The sequence below is a fragment of the Oncorhynchus tshawytscha genome, unplaced genomic scaffold, assembly GCF_018296145.1.
Source record: "Oncorhynchus tshawytscha isolate Ot180627B unplaced genomic scaffold, Otsh_v2.0 Un_contig_27_pilon_pilon, whole genome shotgun sequence".
Lineage (NCBI taxonomy): Eukaryota > Metazoa > Chordata > Actinopteri > Salmoniformes > Salmonidae > Oncorhynchus > Oncorhynchus tshawytscha.
This window is the reverse complement of record NW_024609711.1, coordinates 204732-212240: the sequence shown is the minus strand read 5'-3', so window position 1 is coordinate 212240 and position 7509 is coordinate 204732. Positions and strand designations below refer to the sequence as shown.

Genomic DNA, 7509 nt, shown 5'->3' with positions numbered 1-7509 from the left:
CTTCTGTACATTTCACACGACATGGTGTGCTGTATCTTATTTGCTCCATAAGAGGTGTCAATGATCAAGGTAATTCACAGTTCATACTAGCATACTAGTGTCACGCCCTGGTCAAAGTATTTTGTGTTTTCTTTATGTATTTGGTCAGGCCAGGGTGTGGCATGGGGTTTTTGTAATTGTGGTGTGTTTGTCTTGGGGTTTTGGTGGTGGTATTGGGATTGTAGCTTAGTGGGTTATCTAGCAAAGTCTATGGCTGTCTGGAGTGGTTCTCAATCAGAGGCAGATGCTTATCGTTGTCTCTGATTGGGAACCATATTTAGGCAGCCATATTCTTTGAGTTTGTCGTGGGTGATTGTCCTTAGTGTCCTATGTGTACTCTCGGTTAGTTTGCACTAGATAGGCTGTTTCGGTTTTGATTACGTTTATTGTTTTGTGTAGTGTTCGTGTTTCTTTATTTGATTAAACATGAATCTCAATCGACACGCTGCAGTTTGGTCCGACTCTCCTTCATCACCACTAGAAAACCGTAACAGAATCACCCACCACCAACGGACCAAGCAGCGTGTTAACAGGCAGCAGCAGCAGGAGCAGCAGCAGCTGCAGTGGGAGAGGCTGCACCACCTGGAGAAATGGACATGGGAGGAAGAACTGGACGGTAAAGGACCCTGGGCTCAGCCTGGAGAATATCGCCGCCCCAAGGAAGAACTGGAGGCGGCGAAAGCTGAGAGGCGCAGACATGAGGAGGCAGCACGGCGTAGCGGATGGAAGCCTGAGAATCAGCCCCAAAAATTTCTTGGGGGGGGGCTCAGGGAGAGTGTGGCAGAGTCAGGAGTCAGACCTGAGCCAACTCTCCCTGTTTATCGTGAGGAGCCAAGGAGGAGACCAGAACCAGAGCCGGTGTTGGAGGTGAGCGAAACAGAGACTGTGAAGGAGTTAATGGGGAAATTGGAGGAGAGAGAAATGAGGGAGTTGCTGTGTTGGTGCTTTTTGCATGGAATTCGCCCGACGGAACATGTTGGGGATTTGATGGCACCTGGGCTCCATACTCTTCCTGAGGTGCGTGTTAGTCGGCTGGTGAAGTTGGTGCCAGCCTCACGCACCAGGCCTCCTGTGCACATCCCTAGCCTTGCACGTCCTGTGCCAACACTGCTCTCAAGATCTCCAGTACGCCTTCACGGTCTAGCCCATCCTGTGCCACCTTCACACTCCAGTCCTCCGGTAGCAGCTCCCCGCACCAGGCTTCCTGTGCGTGTCCTCGATCCCGTACCACCAGTTCCAGCACCACGCACCAGGCCTTCAGTGTGCCTCGCCTGTTCAGCGCAGCCAGCGCTTTTCTCCTCTCCTGCGCTGCTGGAGTCTCCCGCCTGTTTAGCGCAGCCAGAGCCTTCCTCCGACACAGCGCTGCAGGAGTCTCCCGCCTGTTCAGCGCAGCCAGAGCTGCCAGTCTGCATGAAGCAGCCAGAGCTGTCAGTCTGCATGAAGCAGCCAGTCTACATGAAGCAGCCCGAGCTGCCAGTCTGCATGAAGCAGCCAGTCTACATGGAGCAGCCAGAGCTGTCAGTCTGCATGAAGCAGCCAGAGCTGTCAGTCTGCATAGAGCAGCCAGTCTGCAAGGAGCTGCCAGTCTGCATGGAGCTGCCAGTCTGCATGGAGCTGCCAGTCTGCAAGGAGCTGCCAGTCTGCAAGGAGCTGCCAGTCTGCAAGGAGCTGCCAGTCTGCAAGGAGCTGCCAGTCTGCACGGAGCTGTCAGTCTGCACGGAGCTGTCAGTCTGCACGGAGCTGTCAGTCTGCACGGAGCTGTCAGTCTGCACGGAGCTGTCAGTCTGCAAGGAGCTGTCAGTCTGTAAGGAGCTGCCAGTCTGCAAGGAGCTGCCAGTCAGCACGGAGCCGCCAGAGCGGTCAGTCTGTAAGAAGCCGCCAGAGCTGTCAGCCTATATGGAGCAGCTAGTGCCGCCAGTCTGCCCAGCGTCGCCAGTCTGCCCAGCGCCGTCAGTCTGCCCAGCATCGCCAGTCTGCCCAGCACCGCCAGTCTGCCCAGCGCCGCCAGTCTGCCCAGCACCGCCAGTCTACCCAGCACCGCCAGTCTGCCCAGCGTCGTCAGTCTGCCCAGCGTCGTCCAGTCTGCCCAGCGCCGCCAGTCTGCCCAGCGCCGCCAGTCTGCCCAGCGCCGCCAGTCTGCCCAGCGCCGCCAGTCTGCCCAGCGCCGCCAGTCTGCCCAGCGTCGTCAGTCTGCCCAGCACCGCCAGTCTGCCCAGCGCCGCCAGTCTGCCCAGCATCGCCAGTCTGCCCAGCGCCGCCAGTCTGCCCAGCACCGCCAGATCTGCCAGTCAACCAGACTCTTCCAGATCTGCCAGTCAATCAGACTCTTCCAGATCCGCCAGTCGGCCAGGATCCGCCAGAACTGCCAGTCGGCCAGGATCCGCCAGTCGGCCAGGATCCGCCAGTCTGCCAGGATCCGCCAGAACTGCCAGTCGGCCAGGATCTGCCAGTCGGCCAGGATCTGCCAGTCAGCCAGGATCCGCCAGTCTGCCAGGATCAGTTGGATCCGCCATTCAGCCAGGATCCGCCAGTCTGCCAGGATCCAGTCTGCCAGGATCCGCCAGTCTGCCAGGATCCACCAGTCTGCCAGGATCCGCCAGTCTGCCAGGATCCCCCAGTCAGCAAGGATCCACCAGTCAGCCAGGATCCGCCAGTCTGCCAGGATCCACCAGTCTGCCAGGATCCGCCAGTCTGCCAGGATCCGCCAGTCAGCAAGGATCCACCAGTCAGCCAGGATCCGCCAGAACTGCCAGTCGGCCAGGATCCGCCAGTCTGCCAGGATCCGCCAGTCTGCCAGGATCCGCCAGAACTGCCAGGATCAGGATCTGCCAGTCAGCCAGGATCTGCCAGTCGGCCAGGATCTGCCAGTCAGCCAGGATCCACCAGTCTGCCAGGATCAGTTAGATCCGCCATTCAGCCAGGATCCGCCATTCAGCCAGGATCCGCCAGTCTGCCAGGATCCACCAGTCAGCCAGGATCCGCCAGAAGTGCCAGTCAGCCAGGATCTGCCGGAACCACCAGCCAGCCAGGATCTGGTAGATCCATCAACCTTCCTGAGCTTCCTCTCACTCCTGAGCTTCCTCTCACTCCCGAGCTTCCTCTCACTCCCGAGCTTCCCCTCGGTCCCGAGCTTCCCCTCGGTCCCGAGCTTCCCCTCGGTCCCGAGCTACCTCAGTCCAGTGGGGCCCGTTGTTAGGTTTCCTAGGCCAAGGTTAGCGGCGAGGGTCGCCACTCAAGGGACACTAAGGAGGTGGACTAAGACAATTATGGAGTGGGGTCCACGTCCAGCACCAGAGCCGCCACCGCGGAGAGATGCCCACCCAGACCCTCCCCTACAGGTTTAGGTTGTGCGTTCGGGAGTCCGCACCTTAGGGGGGGGGTTCTGTCACGCCAAGGTCAAAGTATTTTGTGTTTTCTTTATGTATTTGGTCAGGCCAGGGTGTGGCATGGGGTTTTTGTAATTGTGGTGTGTTTGTCTTGGGGTTTTGGTGGTGGTATTGGGATTGTAGCTTAGTGGGTTATCTAGCAAAGTCTATGGCTGTCTGGAGTGGTTCTCAATCAGAGGCAGATGCTTATCGTTGTCTCTGATTGGGAACCATATTTAGGCAGCCATATTCTTTGAGTTTGTCGTGGGTGATTGTCCTTAGTGTCCTATGTGTACTCTCGGTTAGTTTGCACTAGATAGGCTGTTTCGGTTTTGATTACGTTTATTGTTTTGTGTAGTGTTCGTGTTTCTTTATTTGATTAAACATGAATCTCAATCGACACGCTGCAGTTTGGTCCGACTCTCCTTCATCACCACTAGAAAACCGTAACAACTAGCTTCACAGTTCATACTAGCATACTAGCTTCACAGTTCATACTAGCATACTAGCTTCACAGTTCATACTAGCTAGTTATCCTTGGATGACACCAGTCCTTACATTCTGACACTGTTTCTGTGTATAACATGTCACAATGATACAAGTCACCTCCTCCTTTTTATAATTCTTTCACTGTATGTGAAGCAACTCCCCTCTCTTGTGTATAAAGAGGAATATCTCACTCTCTTTCACTGAGTTCAGAAGTGCAGTTACCTTCAGTTCAGCTTCATTACAAACCATGTTCGCTGTGTCTCTGCTGTTGGTGCTGCTGTATCCTGTGAGTTTTGGGGGACTGATACATCAACCTTGGTGTAATAGGGAGTAATAGAGTTTTGGAGATGTAATTAACAACATTTTTTGTTTGGTTTGTTTTGTTTTATAGGTGTGTTCTGTCAGACTGAACTCACACAGTCAGGCTCTATGACCCTGCAGCCTGGACAGCCTCTGACCCTCTCCTGTCAGGTCTCTGGGTATTCAGTAACCAGCACCAGCTACTGTACAGGTTGGGTACGACAGCCTGCAGGAAAAGCACTGGAGTGGGTTGATATATATGTGGCAGTAGTACCATACATCTGAAGTCAGAAGTTTACATACACTTAGGTTGGAGTCATTAAAACCTTTTTTTCAACCACTCCACGCAATTCTTGTTAAAAACTATAGTTTTGGCAAGTCGGTTAGGACATCTACTTTGTGCATGACACAAGTCATTTTTCCAACAATTGTTTGCAGACCGATTATTTCACCTATAAATCACTGTATCACAATTCCAGTGGGTCAGAAGTTTACATACACTAAGTTGACTGTGCTTTAAACAGCTTGGAAAATTCCAGACATGGTTTTGGAAGTGTCTGATGGGCTAATTGACATCATCTGAGTCAAATGGAGGTGTACCCGTGGATGTATTTCAAGGCCTACCTTCAAGCTCAGTGCCTCTTTGCTTGACATCATGGGAAAATCAAAAGAAATCAGCCAACAAAAACTGTAGACCCACATGTCTGGTTCATCCTTGGGAGCAATTTCCAAAAGCCTGAAGGTACCACGTTCCATTCATCTGTACAAACAATAGTACGCAGCGTTCATACCGCTCAGGAAGTAGACTCATTCTGTGTCCTAGAGATGAACGTACATTGGTGCAAAAAGTGCATATCTGTAATGCTCCGGGTGTCGTGGGTGTGGAGTCAAATGCAGGAAACAGGGAGTTCAATGCTGTGCGTCTTTTAATAGCGCTTAACACACCACAGGGTGCTCACAAAAGTAACGTTCCCAAACACAGGGAATCAAAATGTACAATGGAACAAATCACGACCAGGTACAAAACACGTACCTCTACAACAGAGCCGAAGGTTACATAGAAATACCCAAATGATAGAAAAACAAACATAGACTGCCCACCCAACTCACGCCCTGACCATACTAAATAAATACAAAACAAGGGAAAGAAAGGTCAGAACGTGACAGTACCCCCCCCCCAAAGGTGCGGACTCTGGCCGCAAAACCTTGACCTATAGGGGAGGGTCTGGGTGGGCGTCTGTCCGCGGTGGCGGCTCTGGCGCGGGACGCGGACCCCACTTAACCATTGTCTTAGTCCGCCTCATTGTCCGCCTCCGTGGCTTTCTACCCATGGCCACCCCTCTCAATGACCCCACTGGACAGAGGAGCAGCTCGGGACAGAGGAGCAGCTCGGGACAGAGGTGCGGAAGCTCGGGACAGAGGGGCAGAAGCTCTGGCGCCTCTGGGCTGAGGGGCTCTGGCGCCTCTGGGCTGAGGGGCTCCGGCAGCGGCGCCGGACAGGCGGGAGGCTCCGGCAGCGGCGCCGGACAGGCGGGAGGCTCCGGCAGTGGCGCCCGGACAGGCGGGAGGCTCCGGCAGCAATCTGAAAGGCTGCTCAGCAAGGAAGAAGCCTCTGCTCCAAAAACTCCATAAAAAAGCCAGACTACGGCTTGCAACTGCACATGGGGACAAAGATCGTACTTTTGGAGAAATGTCCTCTGGGCTAGTTAAACAAAAATAGAACTGTTTGGCCAAAGTATATATCGTTCTGTTTGGAGGAAATCGGGGGAGGCTTGCAAGACGAAGAACACCATCCCAACCGTGAACCACGGGGGTGGCAGTATCATGTTGTTGGGGTGCTTTGCTGCAGGAGGGACTGGTGCACTTCACAAAATAGATGGCATCATAAGGTTTGAAAATTATGTGCATATATTGAAGCAACATCTCAAGACATCAGTCAGGAAGTTAAAGCTTGGTCGCAAATGGGTCTTCCAAATGGACAATGACCCCAAGCATACTTCCAAAGTTGTGGCAAAATGGCTTAAGGACAACAAAGTCAAGGTATTGGAGTGGCCATCACAAAGCCCATCACTTCAATCCCATAGAAAATGTGTGGGCAGAACTGAAAAAGCGTGTGCGAGCAAGGAGGCCTACAAACCTGTTTCAGTTACACCAGCTCTGTCAGGAGGAATGGGCCAAAATTCACCCAACTTATTGTGGGAAGCTTGTGGAAGGCTACCCAAAACATTTGACTCAAGTAAAACAATTTAAAGGCAATTCTACCAAATACTATTTGAGTGTACATAAACTTCTGATGAATGTGATGAAAGAAATAAGAGCTGAAATAAATAATTATCTCTACTACTATTATGATTTTTCACATTCTTAAAATAAAGTGGTGATCTTAACTGACCTAAAACAGGGAATTTTTACTAGGATTAAATGTCAGGATTTGTGAAATTGTTAGTTTAAATATATTTGGCTAAGGTGTATGTAACTTCCATCTTCAACTGTATTTTATAGTGATAAGCTGAAAAACATGTTCAGTAATCCCCAGACACACTTCCAGCAGCAAAGTGACTTTAACAGGACAGAGTCTGCAGACTGAAGACACAGCTGTGTGTTATTGTGCTCGCCTCCACAATGATACAAACAGACACAGAACCTGTAGAAGTACTCCATGATATTCAAATGAGTATAAACACTACAATACAAAGTTGTATATCCTCTTTGGGGTAAACGTGCCGCTAGTGCCCCACTTCCGGTGAAATTGCATAGCGCGAAATTCAAAATACAAAAATCGTAATTTTAAACATGAATGAAAATACAAGTGTCTTACAATGTTTAAAAGCTTAACTTCTTGTTAATCCAGCCACTTTGTCAGATTTCAAAAAGGCTTTAAGGCAAAAGCATACCATGCGTTTATCTGAGGACAGCGTCCAACATACAAAAGCATTAAAAACATTATCCAAACCAGCAGAGGCGTCACAATAGTCAGAAATAGCGATAAAATCATGCTACATAACAAATGGTCGTTTTGTTCGATAAGACATGATTTGGAATAGCACACACCTGTCCATATAAGATCCCACAGTTGACAGTGCATGTCAGAGCAAAAACCAAGCCATGAGGTCAAAGAAATTGTCTGTAGAGCTCCTAACAGGATTACGTTGAGGCATAGGTCTGAGGAAAGGTACAAAAATATTTCTGCAGCATTGAAGATCTCCAAGAACACAGTGGCCTCCATCATTCTTAAATGAATGAAGTTTGGAACCACCAAGACTCTTCGTTGAGCTGGCCACCCGGCCAAATTGAGCAATCGAGGGAGAAGGGCCTT

At 50.9% G+C, this 7509-nt stretch overlaps 1 pseudogene; it reads left to right on the top strand.

Annotated features, from left to right (window-relative positions):
• The first annotated feature begins 4140 nt into the window (after nt 1-4140).
• Nucleotides 4141-6856, top strand: LOC112232667 (annotated as a pseudogene).
• The last annotated feature ends 653 nt before the right edge of the window (nt 6857-7509 follow it).